Here is a 15,856-nt window from a genome sequence, read left to right on the forward strand (position 1 = left end):
ATCTCTTATCTTTGATAGCTGACAGCTTTTTGTTAATACTGGAGCTCCAATGACCTCATAGGAGGCTCGGAGTCCAGGGTATGGCTGAGATGATCTTTATGGAATTGCTGCCATGGGTAGCTTTAGATATTTCCTTTTGTGCGTGGCCGAGATTCCTTATCGTTCTCTCTTCTCTTCACTGAGGAGTTTCAACTTGGCTGCAGAGATGAGCTGAGAATTGGCTAGTGAAGTCAGCATTCACCCTGTACCCCTATTTTCAGAAGGAAGCCCTTGTCTAAACAGCAGCTAGAATGCGGTGGTCCAGAGTTCTCCCCTTACAGCCTTCAGCCAGCCAGGCTTTGCTCACCTGGCTGAGGTGCCCTGGAGCTCCTCCCACTGTGGTAGGTTTTGGGGTAGGTTGTGGTGGGTGGGTATGTGATTATGTGAGGACTGATGATTACTTTAACAGGCCTTCAACCAATCACATTTCAGCTTTAATGTCTTTCCCTCCCACTTCCTAGAGTTTTCTCCAGCCAACTCTGAACTTTCTGAGGGATTTTTCTTTTTTTTTTTTTGTAATGAAAATTCTGTTGTTGTCGCTGCTTTCAGTTTTTTGTTTTTGTTTTTTTCTCACAGCAAGATTAGGATCAGCCCTTCAAGAATCTGAGAGTAATGACCCTGCCATATGTTTCCAACTTCTGGCATTTTCACATGACGGATTCTCTACTGTACCCTGGTTTGTGCCATTGGTGGCTGGCTGCTGCTACTCTTTATGGGCCTTTAAACCCAAACCTCTATCTGATGATCAATTGGAAATCAAACTAATAAAAAACAAAAAAACAAACCCTCTAGTTTTTGAGCACAGGGCCCAGATTTATGCATCTGATTTCCTTTTCCTTTAGGGATTTCCTTTAGGGATTGTGAGCTCAGGTTTGCATTTAAAGAGATGAGTCCCATGGACTTTCTGCCTCGCCTGGCTTCAAACCATGATCCTCAGGTCTCAGCCTCCTAAGTAGTTAGAATTACAGGTGTGAGCCACCAGTTTCTGGGTCTAACTTATCTTTCAAATCTTTGGCCTCAGGCATCCTCCATTGTCCACATCCAATTAATTCCTGAAAATGTTTTAGACTTTGAAATCTCAGCTATTCAGATTTCATTATTTTAAATGGGAAGACACAAAAACATTTCTTAAAACCCTAACCAATTTTCTCATATATCACCCCTTCCCCCCAAAATAAAGCCCCCAAACAAAACAAAACAAACCACCCTCAAAAATTTATATAACATCCCATGGAAACTTTTGAAAGATATAAAGAATCTGAAACACCAGTCATATTCCATGAGCTCCATATTAAGTAGAGACGAATGCTGGGCGTGAGTTCTGTGCTCTGCATCCTGTACAGACTAGGTTGGCCTTTGTCTTGTTTAGGTGTTTCCTGAATTCTCCTCTCAGGATGCTTTTGCCTCTTCACCCTCTACTTCCTTTGCAGTGCTTTTTTAGTGCATTTCTGGGCCTCTTTGGTTCCCATTGCCATCTACCCTTTCATAGGTTCCTCCACTTTCTAAGAAGGCAAATTTTTTTCTCAATTGCATGAAGATGGCAGCGATAACACACATTTAAACAACAGGATAAACAACACAAGCAAGAGAGAAGCCATGTTACAGAAGAACCTCGGAGCTATGTCTGCAGGGTTTCCGGTGTCCGCTGGCCCAGACTTGTGCTCAGATTACAAAATTTCACTGGCCCCAGCTTGCAGATTCTTTATAGCAGGTTTTCAATTAGGGAGGTGGGGCGGGGAGAAGGTGGAAACAAGCCATTCATTACAGGGACCATTTACAGGTAGAGAAAAGCATCTGCATTGTGTCCTGAGTATGCAGTCTTAAAAAAAAAAAAGATTTTTTTTATTAACAAAATAAATAGAAACAAAATACAAACAACCCAAGATAAATAGTCATTCTATTTATTTAATTTTGGTTTGCCTTTTTTTTTTTGCTTGTTGATTAGACAACAAATCCCGTTGTGGAAATGACCTCATTTTACAATTGCTTCCAACAAATGATGCTGGCCGCCCACGTGGTGGCAGGCGGGGTGCCAGCGCTGGAGGCTCAGAGCAGCCTGCGACACAAACACAGCATCCAGGCTGCTTGTGAGCTCCCTGCACAAGGGTTTGTGCCCTCCCAGGTCCTGTGTGTGTGGATGTCACATTCTGCAGCCCGGTAAGCAGGTTCATTCTGCATCAGACCTTCTCTGCAAACCTGTTCCCCTTTAAAATGTGATTATTAAAACTAAAGGACAGATTATTGAGTCCTCACGAATCACTTACTGCTAGGTCTAATTTGCGCACAGTTTAGAGCAAATAAGGAAATAGAAGCACATAAAAATGAATTAAACATCTTTCTCCTACAACGCGTCATCTTTAGCTGCAGTTACTTCCTTACCTAACCTCTCCTTTTCTTGACTTTGTAAAATAACAATCTTTGGCTTTTTTAGTGTCAAAAAGTCCTGGCTTTTTGAAGAGCCCAAAAAGTTCAAGCGTTTCTTCCTTTCTCATCTCACAAGCTTTCTGATAGTTCTAGGGTGAAAAGCTGCAGCTATTTTTCTTGAATTTATTAGAGAAAGAACATTCTATTTCACTCCTGGGTCCTCTCAATAGACGCTGACGTATTTTAACTGGCCAGCTAGACTCACAAAGGAAATCTGGCTTTAAATATGAAGAAGTTACTTCCTTTTCTTTTTCTTTCATAGTTAGAGGAGAAAAGAACAAGAAGACAGTAGAAAGACCAACCAACCCTTTAACCTGATCAACTACTGCAAGAATTCTTGCAGTAGCTGAGGTGTTTTGTCCATTCAGGCCCTTCTTGCTGTTAGGAGCACAAGCTACCCCAGACTAGCATAGTCTGATGGAAATCCAGTGTTATGAGGCTGGAGGTGTGGCTCAGGTGGCAATGAGCAGAAGTATAAGATACTGAGTTTGAGTTTCAGTCACACACACACACACACACACACACACACACACACACACAAATCAATGTTATGTCACATACATAATTTACTCTGTTTTTAATTTTTCGGTAGTACTGGGAATTGAGCTCAGGGCCTCACACTTGCCAGACAAGCACTCTATTGCATGATCTACAGTTCTTGTCAACTTTTTTTTTTCAGACAGGGTTTCACACTTTTGCCTGGACCATCCTGGAACTGTGATCCTGATCTTTCTATCTTAAACCCCTTGCATGTTTGGGATTACAGACATGTACTACTATGCTTTATTTCTTATGAGAAACAATTTTGTTGGAAGATTATGATTTTATACAATTTATAATTGGAAAAATCACATATGTAAGGTGTTCAAAATATATGCCTCTGCTAACCACAAAAATCATTTCTTTAAATTTGTCTCAACACTGCCAAAAATGCTCCATTTTTTATAGTAATCATTTTGACTCTCAGCAAGAGTTAACAGCTTCAAAACTATGTCCAAATTCATTGATGCTTCTGTGAACTCAATATTAATATTGAACACAAAGGTGTATTGATTGATTAAAAAGCAGTTCTTTATCCGCACAGGTGATTCTTCACATTATTTCTTACACTTTTGGCACACAATTTATGAAATACTATCCTTTATAATTAAAATAATCTTCCTGTAAGAAACTACAAAAATCATCTTCCTTGCTTATAATATGAAAAGCACACATCCTTACATAAAATTTTGACTCTGTCTAGGTAAACAGATTTGTGCTTTCTTTAAAGAGTTTCAAGTTTGGCTCATTTCAGATACAGTGCGAGAGTGCAGTGAAAATGTAAATTAACCTTGTCTTTTAACTTCAAATATTTGACAAATATTCCTTTATTTTCAAGAAAACCTCCGGGTTAAGAGAGCAGCAAATCTTCCTAAAACTCTTCTGCAACTTAATCAAAGACCATTGGCAAAGAAGTCACAAAGCCACTAAACTCACCTATTTCTTTCAACAGTTCTACAAACTTATAACGATTCATTGTATTTGCATGTATATACAGAATGATTTTAACAACACTATTCATGACCATTTTATGAAGTCTGCTTCAGAAAACTGAGCATAAATATTTTTATTTTTTTTCACCAAATCAGACAGTGAAAAACAAAGGAATAAACGAAATGTCGGTCTATTTGTAGATATCCCAATAAATCTGGATTTGGGCTGTGTCAGGTAAATTAAGCAGGTAGGTTTAATTAGGAAGCCGATAAGGAGAATACCATGCAGTATTCAGGCAGGAAGAGATGTTTATTTTATCAAACTGCAGTCACAGCCATGCATGGTGGAGACCACAAGGCTGAAAAGGGGTGGGCTGAGGGCCAGCCAGGGTTTAAGCAGGGAAGGGGGCCGGTAGACTGTGCTGGCTGGAAAGGGAAGGCGTGGCCACACCAGAGGCAGATGTGACCTCAGGGACCTTCCCCCAGTTGGATAGGAGGCCTGGGGGAGGGCAGGGGGTGAGGGGGTGTGTGGGGGAGAATAGCCCAGGATGTGACCTTGGAAGAGGAGGGGGTGATGGCCCAGGTGTGCCAGTTACCTAGGTGACATAGGTACTGGGTGGAGCCTTAGCCAAAAGGCGGGAGGAGTCTGCCCCGCCTTCCTCGGAAGGACCTGACAGGCCGCCATTTAACCTAAGTCAATATATGGACACCATGTTGATGAGTGATGCATTTCATGAAATATTAGAGTCAGTGCATGTGATCTGCATTCACAGACATGTGCACACATGCATGGTGCACACACATGCACACACCAATGCAATAATGTGAAAATGGTTAAAAGGAAATGTCATAAGGCCAAAATAATAAAGTTGTATTATTTGGATTTTGATTATTTTACACTGGCTCAGCTTTTTAAAAATAGATTGTTTATAATTAAGTACAATGAGAAACTTGGTACTATAATAGCACTAGTCACATGACAAGTGTCCCAAAGCCACCTGTGGCTGGTGGTGACCATATTAGAATGTGAAGCCTCTAGGTAGCGCCTTGATCTGGTAGTTTCCCAGCTCAGCCTAAAAGCCTGTCTTCAAAACCCAGGCTGAGCCTGGCACTGGTTACTGATATGTGTAATCCTAGGTACTCAGGAGGCTGAGATCTGAGGATCACAGTTCAAAGCCAGCTCAGGCAGGAAAGCCCATGGACTCTTATCTCCAATTAACCACTTGAAAACTGGAAGTGGTACTGTGGTCTAAAGTGATAGAGTACTAACCTTGAGCAAAAGAGCTCAGGGACAGTGCCCAGGCTGAGTTCAAGCCCCATGACTGACAAAAAGGGAAAGAAAGAGAGAGAGAAAGAGAGAAAAAAAGAGAAAGAGGAAAGAAAGAAGCCAAATATTATATTTTCTCTTTCATATGCAAATGTAGTCCCCTAAAAAAAAAGAATGAGTGTAAAACAGAGAGACTATTTGGGATTCCAGTAGGATAGAGAAGCGGGAAGGGATGGAGCTGGGAAGGTGGCTCAGCGGTAGAGCGCTTGCCTTGCAAACATGAGGCCCTGGGTTCGATTCCTCAGCACCACATAAACAGAAAAAGCCAGAAGTGGCACTGTGGCTCCAGTGGTAGAGCGCTAGCCTTGAGCTGAAGAGCTGAGGGACAGCGCCCAGGCCCAGAGTTCAGGCCCCATGACCGGCAAAAAAAAAAAAAAAAAGAGAAGGGGGAAGGGAGAGGGTGGGAGAGGTGTGGTGAATATGATTCAAGAATTTGTATGCATGTAGGAAAATAGAACAATGAAACCCATTAAAATTGTTTTAAAAGAGGAAGAGGGATACGAAAGAGTAATAGGGAATTTGATCAAAGTGCTTTGTATGCATGTATGGAAATAATCACAATGAAACCTCTTAGTACAATTCATCTATGCTAATAAAAAATTAAAAAAGACTTTTGATCTTCTAAATGAATATTTGAAAATACGCAAGAACAGATATTTTAAAAAATACAATTAAGCTATAATGGATGATGACTCCTCCAAATAAGGATACAGTGAAAGAAAAGATAAATTTACAATACAACCATCCTGACACACATCTGACTTTCGTGCTTTCTCCCTTGTGACTACATTGTGTATTAAGTAAGAGTTCTGTGTAAATCTGTGAACGCAGTGGTTGCTGTGAGGTTTTTAAAAAGAGGTAGCCGAGTAAGAACAGCACCAGCACGTGGTATTCAGGTAATGCGCAGGTTTATTCAGTAGAACTGCTGGGACCAGGCAAGGTTGGCACTCCACGTGGCTGGGAAAGAGAGAGAAAAGAGCTAGAAAAGAGCAGAGAGAGCATCTGGGCCTGGGCTAGGCCTTATGTAGGGTATGGGCGGAGAAAGGTGTGGCCACATCAAATTCAGATGATGCAGATGTGACCTCTTCCAGGTGTCCCAGTTGCCTAGGTAACGCAGGTACTGGGTGGAGACTTTGCTGCGAGGAGGGTGGAGTCTGCTAGCCATCCAGGAGCTGACCTAACAGTTGCGACAAGATAAGTCACATGCTTGTTTGTTTTCTCCCTATGTCATCTGATTGTAATACTTCTCAGCCAGCTGCGAGCCTGGGGATGGGGCTGGGGCCTTGGGTGACCGATGACTGGGGACTGAGGCTAGACTTCAAAGGTCCCTTCCCTAAGTGTTATATGGGAATTCACCATGAGAAACAGAGAAGCCACCATCTTGAGAGGTCAAATTGGGAGTCTTCATTAGAAAGATGGCGAATGCAAGGGGACTCATTGTCAAACAGACCTGCAGCCTAGAAGGCTGCTAACACAAAGCTTTTTTTTTGTCGGTCGTGGGGCCTGAACTCTGGGCCTGGGTGCTGTCCCTCAGCTCTTCAGCTCAAGGCTAGCACTCTACCACTTGAGCCACAGCGCCACTTCCGGCTTTTTTTCTTTTTGCTTATGTGGTGCTGAGGAATCGAACCAAGGGGCAAGGCAAGCGCTCTACTACTGAGCCACCTTCCCAGCCCCAACACAAAGCTTTTTAAAGATGAAAATCACACGTTTGGGGTGGAGGCTTAACCTTAACAAAAAGTGTTAAACAAAGAAAACCCTAGAGGGGAGTACTCAGGGAGGGGTGAGCAAAGCAGACCTTTTAGGGGAAATCAAAAGCAAGCATTCTCTGTAGTAAAGCTTTCCTGGGGCTAACCAGCATGGTATCTGGCCATTCAAAGAATGCCCTATCTCACCTCTAGGTTTTTTGGAGCTGGGTGAAAAGCTCTCACCAACCATCAAGGAGTCAGGATGGCTGTAAGGACAAGACATTGTTACTTAGACCCAGTCTCCTTATTTCATTAGCATGGCTGTCCTTAGACTCCCAGGGTATAGAGGTTGCTCATAGCATCATTTTAAGCTGATGCCTTCCTGCTAGATGCCCTTCTCTTGGACCACAGGAGTGGGAGATGCTGGCCCTGTGGAGGACCTTACACAGGGAGCTTATATGGAGCTTGTGTGACTAGAAATTGAGTACAGCGGTCTTTGCAGAAACAAAAACCAACTCTTAGCATTTAAGGAAGGTACTTCTTCCCAGCTTAAAGTATGTAAGTTTCACTGTTGAACTTTTAAACATTGGACTTCAAGCATCATCAGGAATGTTATCATAAAAGATTTTTCTAAGAGAGAGAGAGAGAATAGTGGCTTGGCACTGGTGGCTCTTACCTGTAATCCTAGCTATTCAGAAGGCTGAGATCTGAGGATGGAGGTTTGAAGCCAGCTTAGGCAGGAAAGTCCATGAAGCTATTTTTTTTTTTGTGCCAGTCCTAGGGCTTGAACTCAAGGCCTGGCACTGTCCCTGAGCTTCTTTTGCTCAAGGCTGTTGCTCTACCACCTGAGCCAGAGCATTTTCTGTTTATGAGGTAGTGAGGAATCAAACCCAAGGCTTTATGCATGTAAGGCAAGCACTCTACCACTAAGCCACATTCCCAGTCTCCTGAGACTCTTATCTCCAATAAACCACACACACACACACACACACACAAAGCCTGAAGCAGAGTTGTGACTCAAGTGAGCACCAAGTCCTGAGTGAAATTTGTAATTCTGGAGTTGATGAACCGGAAGCCATTCAGAAGATAAAAATTTGCTTGAGGATATAGAACTGGTTAAAGGTGAGACTGGGCGTCAAGCTTACAGTCTGACTCTTAAACTCCCTCTTACATTTCTATTTCTTCCTTCCTTCCTTTCCTTCCTTCCTTCCTTCTTTCTTTCTTTCTTTTTCTTTCTCAGATCTCAGCCTCCTGAGTAGTAAGATTACAAGTGTGAGCCACTAGCACTTGGCTCCATTTGCTCCATTTTGAACCCAATTCAATTATCTATACAATAATAATATAATTTTAATATTGCTGATGATATACAGTTATCAGATTGACACTGTGTCTTTTGTTGTTGGTACTACTGAATCGAGTTGACTACTTTTGTTTTGTTAAAGGTTTGACATTTGTCTTGAATCCTACTCCAGAAGAACTTATGACTGAGATACAGTGTGAGATAAGACAGTTGACAGTAAAGTCCAACCAACTACGTCGGAAGGAGGCAGGGACAGGAGGCAGTTAGGCACTTCAGCTGAATGGGTTGGACATATGACATTAAATAGACTATACATTTTCTGGCAGCCCAAGAAAAAAACTACAGATGTTGGATTACATAGTTTTTGTTTCCTGACAATCGGCAGGGTAAAATTCATCTGCAGACAGCTTAAGTGTAGGAATTGATTTCAGGAGGTTTTAAAAAAGAAATTGAACGAGAATACGGAAAATATCTCACCCTGGCTTTATGAGACACAGAAGAGCCATTCAGATACTTGGTTGTCATATTGTTCTTAAATAAAAGCCCATGCCCTTACATGCTAGACCATGAGCTTTAACAAATGCAATGTTGTGCTTCCTCCCGGTCCTGAAGTCATGATTGGAGCCTGGAGAACCTTTGCTGGGTAATTTATATGCTTTGACTCTTGAATAGCAGACACCAGAACAATCACTGGGCACATGTTAAATACCCATAAATAATGAGCAAATCTTCTAAACTGATTTTTTTTCTAAACTGTTGGTTCAAGTGAGAGCTATATACTTTAGGTACAAAATGGGAAAAAATAAATAAACATGTCATTGGGATTTTCAAACCTGGGCTGGTCATCCTGCCCAGACAGACTGACCACTTCCGGATGGGCTTGAGCCCCCAAGGAGGTGGGTGGGGGCAGGGGTGGGTGGGTGGCAGGATGTCAGAGGAGAAAAAGAAGTAAGAAACAGTGAGAAACTAGAAGTGAGATCTGAGCAACTCTGATTGTAAAGTTCTCTCTTTCCAGAGTACACAATACTGGCATCTAGAAAGGCTTATAACTTTAGTCCATGCTGCTGAGCAAAACTTTTACCTGATAACTCATTCAGTTCCATGTTAACACCTGATTTCAAAAGGAAACGCCTCTATTGCCTGTACTTTCCTTTTTTCCTTTCCTCCCTCCCTCCCCTCCTTCTTTCTTTTCCAAAGGAAGTAGCATCTCTCAGATGCCAGAAATAGTACTAGCATTTTAAAAACAAAGAATGATTCCATTTAACCAGCTGGAGGACACTGTATTAAAAAAAAACTACCCTTCAAATTTTGATGAATACTTAGTTCTGTGATTTAATTTTGATAGGATTAGTATTCATTGGTCTTCCTTCTGGCCCTGGCTGAGCTATAAATCCAATTGCTTCTCAAGGCCTGTCCCAGGCCGAGACAATGCAACCTTACCGCTGTGCAGAGGAAGGCTGCCTTCCTGTTTCCGGTGGTGACAAAGGCGCAAGCACCTAATTGTCCTGTGATGTAGAGGTTAGAAAAGAAGCAGAGCAAGGTTGCTGCTCCTGGGATGCCATTTATAATCTTTGTTGTATCTGCCCTAAGAACTGAACTGTTCTAACAGCCTTTTCCTGGGGCTGCTAAAGAAGCAGAAATCTCCAGTTGGAGTTACCTATTAAATGACATTGAGTGGTCCAAATGTCCTTGGTAATTTCACACAATTGGGTAAACTACTCTTCCCCCCCACCAGTCTGGTCATTTTAATGGACTTTAATATGCACATACTGAAACACCCACATATTATAGATACATTACCACCTTATTTAAAACTTTAGTTTTTCAAAAATTAATTCTGCTATCAGACTTTTTATTACATTGTAATCTAACTAGTATAAAGAATTAATACATATATATATATTGATGAGTCAATTAAAAATAAGCTCTTATGGCCACATACTTTTACTTTTTTTGGGGGGGGGTGGGTCCGGTCATGGGGCCTGAACTCTGGACCTGGGTGCTGTCCCTCAGCTCTTCAGCTCAAGGCCAGCGCTCTACCACTTGAGCCACAGCGCCACTTCCGGCTTTTTTCATTTTGCTTATGTGGTGCTGAGGAATCGAACCCAGGGCCTCATGCATGCAAAGCAAGCACTCTACCACTGAGCCACCTTCCCAGCCCATATTTTTACTTTTCTGAAACCATTATTTATTAATTGCATGAACTAGTGAGATTCACGGTGACATTTCCATTCACGTACGACGTAGCATCCTTTGAGCACATCTGTCCTCTCCATTACTCTCACCCTTCCAACCCTCATCCTCTCGATCTCCTTCTTCCCACCTGATAGTTCCTCTACTGCCTTTATGTTGCTCTATATGCCACAAATAAGGGGAGCGTTTAATGCATGTCCTTCAGATTCTCCCTTTCATTAATATGATTTCTTGCTCCATCCACTTTCCTGTACATGACATGATTTCATTCTTCTTTATGGCTGAATAACGCTCAGTTATGTATAGATTTCACATGTTTATCCATTCATTCACCAACAGATACCTAGGCTGATCCTATAATTTTGCTATTATGGGCTATACAAACAATAAACTTGGGTTTGCAGGTGACTCAGTGTTGCATTTTGGTTTCCTTCAAGTATAAATCTATGAGTGTTACAGCTGGAATAACACATGGTTGATCAATTTTCTGTTTTGTTTTTTTAATGAGGAATCACCGTAGTGGCGGCACTAATTGACATTTCCACATTGTGGAAGTATTCCTTTCCCCTCACATCCTTATCTACACATCATCATCATGATCATCATCATCATTATTACTATTTGTTTTCTTGATGATAGCAGTTCTGACTGGTGTCTCTAGATCTGTATTCCCTGACGAGTAAAGATATTGCACTTTTTTCTTATAATCATTGGCTACTTGCATTCACCTTTTGAAAACTGCCCATGCAATTTGTGTGCCCACTTCTTTGTTGGACTATTTGTTCCTTCTGTGTTAACTTTGAATTATTTGTATATCTTTAAGAGAACTTGGTTCTTATATAAAGCACTTTTTAGATAGTGACAGTAGAACCACGAAGGTGGATGTAGATAGGAAATAAAATGACTGGCTTTGTTGTGATTTAGGGGCAAATGTGGAGTCAATACCGATGAGAACTTTAAGTTGAGTAGCTCAGATGTGCTACCACAAGCAGAAGTAGGAAAGTTAAGAATCAGGGGGTTCTGCGTGGGGCAGGGAGATAGCTAACCTACTTGAACTTGGATGGCTGTGGTCAGTAAAGCACTAACCAACTTGCTGCCCCCCTTGAGTGGGGCCTGGGCTGTCACTCACTATTCTCCATTAATGTTGATAGATGTCAAGGGCTCTTTAACAGTATGAGGAAGTTTTTTTTTTTTTTCCAGTCGTGGGTCCTGAACTCTGGGCCTGGGCGCTGTCCCTCAGCTCTTCAGCTCAAGGCTAGCGCTCTACCACCTGAGCCACAGCGCCACTTCCGGCTTTTTTTTCTTTTTGCTTATGTGGTGCTGAGGAATCGAACCCAGGGCCTCAGGCATGCAAAGCAAGCGCTCTACCACTGAGCCACCTTCCCAGCCCCAGTATGAGGAAGTTTTGAGAGAGGCAGAAGGCTGATCAGAGCTAACATTGTCATTTCACAGCTTTCATCATTCATTCAAGTCCATTCCTCTATGCAAGCAGCATGCCTTTCTGAGCCAGTCACTGTAGACCCTGTGCTAGGTTGTAGGGAAGGAATGCTTACTGGCACAGGCTGCTTTAAAATCTTACTGGAGAGGCAGAAGAAACAATGTATCTAGTCAGAGGAGTATGAAATATTAGGGACACAGGAAACAGCATTATTAGAGCTCATAGGAGAAGCAGCTAATTTGTCCTGGTGAGTGAGAGAGACCTACCTGGAAAAGGTAATGTTCAAGAGGTGACTTGAAGGATGGGGAAGAGCCAGGGAAGCATCCAGGGAGTTCGTGTGAGCAAGTCCGAGTGGGTGGGGCATGAAGGGTGATGAGGTGAAGTGTGCTGGCGCCATTGGCTGGATCCTGGTGCCCTTGTAAGCCTAATTCAAGAGTTGGGACTTAATTCTAAGAGCAAGGTGGTGCAATCCACTGAAGGGACTGGCAAGATCCCTCTTTCTGAAGTGGAAGGGATGGAATGGGCTTGAAGGAGATCTACAGATCATCTCCACAGGCAGGGCAGGGAGCTCCTTGGCTTACTCCTCAGCGGAGGACATCTTGGGAAGCCTGGCTCAAGGTCATTAGGACCTTCAACCCCAGAGCCATCCGACTCTATCTCCCCAACGCTGTCTTCCAGTAGCATGTGAGGAGTACTAATGAGGGGCTCAGAACCTACCTTCCATAAGCTCTTCCTTTGTGGAGGGAACTAAATATACAGCTCCCTCTCAGCAGCTCTTGGCTACAGGGACCAGCACCTCCATCCCATAGATGAAGCAACCAAGACTCAAAAACTCAAGTGTCTTGTCCCAGATGTCACAGGAGTGACAGAAGGAATTCACCCTCGTCCTTACATGTAACTGTGGGGCATATGAAAATGTAGATTGCATTCACTTCTCCAATTTGGATGTTACCTGGTCTCAGGGGAAGTGTGTGAAAGAAACACAAGGCTCTTTGTGGTACTCTCTCTCTCTCTATCTATGTAATATTATATAGTATATATAATATATGCTATATATACCATACTTTGTATATTATATTTAATACATATGATATATTACATAACTATATTATATGAGTACACTATATACACTATGATGTATATTATATAATATATATAATATATCCATAACACAAGACATGCCATTTAGATCATTTAAATGTCTGATTCCATGTTCATACCATTATGCAACTCTCTCATCATTTTGTCTCAGACTTATCCATTAACCACCCCCCACAGACAAAAAAACTTGCTACCCATCAGACAATAACTCTGCATTCCCTCCTTCTCTCTGCCCATGGCTATCTCTACTTTCTGTCTGTATGAGTTTGTCTAGTGTCTATATTTTATATGACTGGTTTCACACAGTGTCCTTTCGTGTCTGGTTTATTTTGTCCAGCATAATGTCTACAAGGTTCATCCATGTTATAGACTGTATCTGCATTCTATGTCTTTTAGGACTCAATAATGTCCCATTGTATGCACCATATTTTATTTATCTATTCATCCGTTGAGAGATACTTGGGGTTTCCCCCCCACTTTTTGCTATTGAAAATAAGACTGAAATGATGAAATATTAACACAGGTGCAATTAACACTGGTGCAATTTGAGTACCTGTTGTAAATTCTTTTGTGTATTGACCTAGAGATGGTATTGCTGGGTTGTGTAATATTTCTGTATTTAGCTTTCTTTTTCTTTCCTCCCTCCCTTTCCCTTGCTTTCTTTTCCCTTCCACTTCTTTCCCTTCCCTTCATTTCCCTGAGTCTTGCTCTATTGCCTCGTCTGGTCTTGAAAGGATCTTGGAGAGTATTTAGTTACCCTTACTTTACAGCTTGGGGGAGAATAGTCATTTTATTGTTATTTTATAAATGTGGCACACAGAAGGGTTACAGTTACATAAGTCAGGTAAAGAATACATTTCTTGTTGGACTATGTCACCCCTTCCAACAGTAGTAATTTAAAACTTAGTTGTAAGTGTTTGTGTGTGTATGTGTGTGTGTACTAGGGTTTGAATTTAAGATCTCACCGTCTTGGCTTTCTTGCTTACGTCTGGCACTTTTTCAGTTAAGCCATGCCTCCAGCCTGGCATTTTGCTGGTTAGTTGGAGATGGAGTCTCACAGACTTTTCTGCCTAAGCCAGCTTGGAACCACAAGCCTCCTGAGTAGCTGGCATTACAGGCTTGAACCACTGGTGCCTGGCTTAGTTACCATTTTTAAGCATTGACCATATATTGCCCCTATTTAAAAAAATTATTCTATTTAATCCTCTCCAAAGCCTTATAGAGTTTTACCTACATTTTACTAATCAAGAACATACTTGGCATCTCACACAAGATGTGTTAGCACAACTTTGGATTCTAACTTGTGCATATTCTTGAGCTAACTCCAAATGCTAACAAGCAGATCTACTTGGTGGCAAGTGGTTCTTACAGGGTTTAGTTGCAGGAATGCTTTCCTCGTTCTGTTCTTCTCTGGACTAAGTGGAGAACAGTGTGTGCTGACAGAAGCTTTTAATTCCTTCCTTAAACTTATCTGGTATTTCACCTGGGAGTGCATGTGTTTTCACTACCTGGGTTTACATTTTGAAAAAACCGCTTCATTGTCAATGAACAATAGAACAGGCAGGAAACATGAAACATTGTTGTTGTTCTGGGGTAAATATAGCATTAATGCTGGTCTTTCCTTTCCAGAACCATCTCCAAATATCTCTGCCCAGCAACAGCCATGTGGCCCTTCTTAAACCCTCTGCAGATGTCCATGCTGGCGGGAATCAGAAGTCCCTGATTCTCATGTCTGCCTGTTTGTCCTTCTACTGTGTTCTTACCATTCATTCATCCCTGGTTGAATTTCCAAACACTGCTCCCTAGCGCCTGCAGCCTGTCTTTCCAGGGACTGTCTTCCTGTTTAAGATGTTTCACACACCATTGTTTAGGCACAGGCAAATTCCATCTTCAGCCAAGGATAACATCTCCTGCCCAGCCCGCCTGCTTCTCCTCTGCTTTAGAGGTGTTTGACTCCATTCACTTGTTCTGTTTCTTGTCCTCATGACATAATGGATTGTGTTGTGGTTTCTTTTTTTTTTCTTCTCCCACTCTTTACGCAATTTAGTTGTCCCTAGGGGATGGAGGGAGGGGGGACATATTACTCCCTTCCACTTAAGATTGTATTTTTATTATTCATTTTGGTGCTGTTACTGGGGTTTGAACTTGGGCCCTTGGTGTTGTTCCTTAGTGCCCAAGGTTGGCTGTCTACCACTTGAGCCACACCTCCACTTCTGCTCCCTCTCCTTTTTTTTGGTGGGTCCTGGGGCTTGAACTTCAAGACCTGGGCGCTGTCTTTGAGTGCTTGTGTTCAAGGCTAGGGTCTGCCACTTGAGTCACAGCTCTACTTCCAGTTTTCTGGTATTTAATTGGAGATAAGGAGTCTCACAGACTTTCCTGCCCCAGCAGGCTCTGAATCAGATCCTCAGATCTTAGTCTTTCTTCTGAGTAACTAGATTGCCTTCAATCTTTCAGAAGTGTAGCTTTAAGATATTCAGTGCCATCTCATGGGGCTTACTACATTCCCGAGCCTTGGCAACCATTTCCAAGAATACAAGGGAATTTCCATTAGACACATAGCACCCATAAAATACTGCAGGCTCAGGAAGTTCACACGACCTTCTGGTACTGCAGGGCCAGAAAGCATCAGATACCCCACCGGAGTATCCTTGTCTACTGCCATGACCATCGGTCCCCGGGAGGTGGGGTGGTGAGCTCACCCCCCAGGGCTGCTCTCCCACCTTCAGCTCCACATTGCTTGTGTCCCATACATTTTGTTAAAGTTTTGCTTCAGGGAGCCCACTGCTGCAGTCTTTGTTGGCATTCGGCTCCCTGTTCCATCGCCACAGCTGCTGTTTGCCCATCCTGGCTCCGTTCTGCACTGCAAGGGGTTTCACG

This window comes from Dipodomys ordii, unplaced genomic scaffold (genome assembly GCF_000151885.1).
Source record: "Dipodomys ordii isolate 6190 unplaced genomic scaffold, Dord_2.0 Scaffold35, whole genome shotgun sequence".
NCBI classification, from domain to species: domain Eukaryota; kingdom Metazoa; phylum Chordata; class Mammalia; order Rodentia; family Heteromyidae; genus Dipodomys; species Dipodomys ordii.